Genomic DNA, 5250 nt, shown 5'->3' with positions numbered 1-5250 from the left:
TTTTTAATTGGTTTTGTATTAATGACTTTAATTACTAGTTTCTTATGTTGAAGATGATTCTTCCTTATCGTTTGTCCGTGGTGTCTTGGTATTATTTTACTATCTATATAAAATAAAAGATTTTCATCATTCATATCTCCACGGTCTATATGGAGGTATGTTGGCTACCTGGTCAGGGGTTAAGGGAACGGTTTGGTAAGAGTCTTGCCATTGTTTAGTGTATAGATCCTGCAAAGGACGTGGGTCAAATTTAGTAGGACCTCCTTTAATACCCAAAGGTATTGGATGGCGGGGGGTCCAAACTCTTTGATCCCCTCATAAGTTAAACTACTATTAAAACTTTAACCCAACTACTTAGGACTGTATCCCTGCTGACTCAGACTACTGGGTTGAGGGTAACTGTAATACATGAAAATTTGAAAACCCAAAAAAATAAATATCTATTAATTATGTCCGCTTTGAACGAATTTAATGCATTTTAAATTCGAATAAACGAGTATCGTTTTTCTAAACTGTATATTTTATTTAGTAAAGATTACGTAAGAATATTGATATCATTTGTATTATAAAATAAATGATTAAGTAAATATAAATAGTTAATAATAACCTTTAATATATGTAAGTATACTTATAATAGTTTAGGCTTCTTTCAAATTCAAACTAAACAAAAAGGTTTGTTTATAAATTGACTTATACTCTTGGGTAGGAATTGAAAATGGTAAATTATATAAATCTTCATCTGATGAGTCTTCTCCGTAACCTAACGCAAAAACCCCCATCACACTTCGCCGTCAAACAAGTTCATCAAAGCCGCACCCCAAGCCTCCGCACACCAGACCCGCCACCTCTACTCAAGTTGAAACCACCATCACCGCCACTGCTCAAATCGTGTTCACATTTAGCCACCCCACGCACCGTGTACCATGGTGCCAGTGGTTGTGGGCTGCCGAAGCCGTTCTCCGCCATGGCCGCCACCATAATTACTTACCGCCATTGTTTTAGTTTTGCAGCCGCTGAGAATTATAGTCGTCGTCATCTTTCCGGTTACCGGACCGTAACCACCTCGTTGTTTCGATTTACAAGGTAAACGATTCAACCAGCCTCGTTGTTTTATTTTCTTATTAAAGTTTCTGATTTGGGTGGGGTATTTATGTTTCCGGCGATCGAGGGTTTGGAGTGTTTGGGTTGGTTATACCGACGGTTTACAAGAGGGTCTTTTAAGGGAGGCTTCAATGTAAACTGCAAGTATGTATGTGTGTGCGCTAAGTGTACGTATGTGTATTGTGATATGTGTGTGTATATATATATATTAATGTGTGGGTATGGAGTGTATTTAACTTTGAATGTGATATGCATGTATGGGTATGTATTGCGATGTGTGGTGTGTATGTGGTTTGTGTATGCATGGTGTGTGTGTGTGCTGATGCGTGTGTTGTGTGTGTGTGTGTGAAGATCTATTATGTGGTGTGAGTTTACATGATTGAGTGCATGTGATATCCTATTTTCAATTAATGACAAACAGAGAAATAAAATGGTAGTTCTTAAAAACATGGACAACAATCATTTTCTTGTAATATATCCTTAGTTGATTTTTCCTTAGTTTATTTTTTTAAAATCAACCGATTAATTTTATATGAAATGAATTCAAAATCCATGTTTCTTTTTTTTAATATTTTGGTTAGAATAATATTAGTTGTATTCTTGATCTGAAATAAGATCAAAGATATCAATCCTATTTTAAAAATATGTGTAATTTATACTTTTAGGCGGTTAAGTTAGTCGTTGCGAGTGTTAATCAAGAGTGCACCTCGATAAGTTATTGCGGGAAAGTTTAGTTCGCGGTCGTCGGGAAACTCAACAAAAGACAATTTTAATTTAAATAAAATCATAATAAAACTAACCTCGAAGATTCGGGATTTAGGTTTGCATAACTTTGGGGGCGACTCAAATTGTGGATCTTTGCTTTGCTTGCTAACTAAGGTACGGATTCTTTGGTCTTCACATCATAGTATTATTTACTATTCGTTACGTCGTATTACAGATTCTGTCTCCTTTCCATCGTAGTACAAATTCCAGCTCTTTATCATAGTATAATCTTATCTTCATTAGTCTTTGGTACGGATCCTTGTCCCTGTTTTAAGGTCTGATTGTCATGGTTTGATACCTTTATCTGTTGATATGTGATACGTTATCTGAGTCGGTATTGTCTTTGTTTGCTTGTTTATTAGTGTGTTGTAGCATGCCACACCTCAGACTTATACTCATGGTCGCATGTTCCTGTCGGTAATTAATTTTAGTTATCTGTAAATTATATATATATGGCCTTAGTATTTGTACTCTGTCACCCAAGCATGTCTGGCTTGTCGTTTGGGCGTCAACGGCATGGCACTTATCGTGACAGTGCATAATCAAAAGCTCACGGCGTCTCTAGCTCGTGCTTGTGTAGCACCTTGGCCACTAGAGGCGTATAGATCGATCTTAGCTCTGAGTCTGAGTTTGTTTGTCTGGAGATGGAATAATGGGTGAACGCCACACTCACCATCTCATAGGTGCATGGACTAGCTAGCTGTGTACCAGTCTGTTCTGTTTATGGCTTTGGGTGCTTCCATGTTACACGACTTAGTTTGTTGATATATCTGTCGTGTAAGTTAGTATATGTTTCTGTATGTGAATATGTTCAGTATCTGTTCTGATATGTTTGATATGTTTTGTACGCATCTGATTATGCTTCCGATCAGTATTGGGTTAAGTACGCTTCTGACTATGTTCAGTGTCTGATTCTGTTATGTATTAGTTATGTCTGTTTTGACTCAGTATCTGTACTGGTTCGTATCAGTTTCGTCTCAGTATCAGTCTTAATTAAGATTTAGATTCGGTGTTATACGTTTAGTTTGTATCCGTCAGTATATGTATTCAGTATTTGATTCAATGTCTGTTCTATTCCTGCCGTTAGAGTTGTCTTTATTTCGTGTCGATTCTCTCAATCGGTTTAAGTAATTTCGTTAGGATTTTATTATTTTACATATAAACTTAGATTATCTAAAGTATTTTGTTTACTAAATAATAATCTCTAAAGTTACAAAAATAGTTATTTTGATTAAATAATAACTTATGAATATTGATTAATTTAATATATGAAGTGGAATCTAAACGTGTATTTAAATATAATAGTTCGACAATTCTTTTCTTTTAAAGATCATGGGATTTTAAATGGTATTTATGGCTTAGCTATTTGTTTTGTTTCTGTTTCCCATGTTGTTTACGGAATGGTCGAAAGTGTTTCATTCGGAAATCCAGATTATTTAAATTATTCTATTTTTTTTGTAATATAACTTTTCAAAGTTAGAAAATTAATTCTTTTTGCCCAATGATGATTTGCTATAAATATGATAACCTATTTTATTTTGATGAAGTTCAGACGTTCAATATAAGAAAATAGCTTTGCCAAGTATCTTGTAAAAGAAAAATAATAGCATTATTAAACGTTGTTTAAACTATTCTATAGTTATTAGTTTTTTTTTATTGTTCAAACGTTTCATTTACAAACGATAGGTTAGAAATTTTTATTGTTGTATGAATACTAGATTATTTAAATGATGTTTTAAAATAAGTCCTTTTATACAAGATAAAATGCTTTTGACATCATGGTCAATGATGTATCAGTTTCTAGTTTCCACATCGGTTTGTGTTGGGTTCGGTAACAGTTATGTATATGTCTACTTTTTGTTTCCGTATCAGTTTCCGTTACAATTTCATATCGGTTCGTGTATCAGTTTTTGAATCAGTCATGTGCCTCCATTTGTTTTTAGTAATCGTGTCAATGACCGTTTCAGTTCAGTCTCAGTTCTGTTCTGCTCTGTCGTGTTTTGCTTCCGCTGATATGACTTTACTTGTACTGTTGATTCCTCCGTTACTGAGCAATTTTTGGCTCAGCCGTATTTTTCTTTTTGTGTTTTTCCTATTTGTTTTACAGGTAATATGAGATGATCTGGGATTTCAGTGAGGAGCGTTAGGAAGTTGCTGGTCAAGATTCTTTATTTCAGTAATGTAATAAATGTAATTAGGATCTTTTATTTAATGTTATAGATTGGTTTTTAGTTTTGGTATCTGTAAGAGTGACACGTCAGCCCTAGCGGGGTCGGGGTGTTACAGTAACGTCGCCTTCAAAAGAGGGGCCTACCACATTATGCATTAATAACTTAATTAATTATCTTTCAATAATCCGACCCTTTAGGATTGTATCCTTGCTGACTCAAACTACTGGGTTGAGGGTAACGTCACCTTCAAAAGAGGGGCCTACTACAATAACTAAGATAATCTCTTAAATAAGTGCAAAAGTGCGAAAATAATCAAAGGTTACACTACACACGAGTCGGATTCAAGTGATTCATCTTGTCTATCTGTTTTTTTTTATTTTATTTATTTTATTTTTCAGCATTTTAGTTAGTTTTGTTTTCTAGTTTAAAAACCTTTTTTCTAACATTTTGATTTGATTAGACGTTGAGGATAAATTGGTACTAAAAGCTCTTGTGTCCTTGGACGACCTCGGTATCTTACCAACACTATATTACGTCCAAGATGGGTGCACTTGCCCATATGTGTCTTTAGTATTAGTAAATATCGTGTTTTATAAATTTAAAACTTGGCTAAAAAGTGTAAAAAGGGCTTAAAATATATACCTAAATTATATTACACCTAACGTACATCAAGTTTTTGGCGCCGTTGCCGGGGACACAAGAATTTTAAGAAAGCTTAAAATCGACGGCCTAATCAGTTTTTCAAAACTTTTTCAAACCGCGCGCACATTTTTCTGCATTTTAGTTTAGTTTTGCATTTACAGTAGCCTGAACACAGGGCCGTGATGCATATTTTTCATAAAACACACAGATACAGAGTCTGAACACGGGGTCGTTCTCACTGAACACGCCCCCGTGCTCAACGAGACCAGTAACTTTTATTAAAACGCCTAGATACAGATCCTGAACACAGGGCCGTGTCCACTGAACACGGGGCCGTGTCCACTGAACACGGGGCCGTGTCCAGCCACTGTTTCCACCTTTATTTTTGTTTTCTGGTCCCGAGACTCGGTTGTGGTCTGTTGAGTGATTCCTATGGATCAATACTCAGGAGGCTACAACTACACCTTTGAGGAGGATGATTACATGAGAGACTATTGCACTAATTGTGGTAACCCACAGTCGGTTCAATATTACAACTCATCCCGACCATCCAATTCATACAACTATTATG

At 35.4% G+C, this 5250-nt stretch overlaps 1 long non-coding RNA gene across 1 annotated transcript; it reads left to right on the top strand.

The window, feature by feature from the left end:
• Positions 1–664: 664 nt before the first annotated feature.
• LOC110881547 lies at positions 665–4101 on the top strand. Its single transcript, XR_002559790.2, has 3 exons — positions 665–1083; positions 1922–1980; positions 3974–4101. It is a non-coding gene; the product is annotated as an uncharacterized LOC110881547 (long non-coding RNA).
• The last annotated feature ends 1149 nt before the right edge of the window (positions 4102–5250 follow it).

Source organism: Helianthus annuus, chromosome 10, assembly GCF_002127325.2.
Source record: "Helianthus annuus cultivar XRQ/B chromosome 10, HanXRQr2.0-SUNRISE, whole genome shotgun sequence".
Lineage (NCBI taxonomy): Eukaryota > Viridiplantae > Streptophyta > Magnoliopsida > Asterales > Asteraceae > Helianthus > Helianthus annuus.
This window is presented reverse-complemented; position numbering and strand designations above follow the sequence as displayed.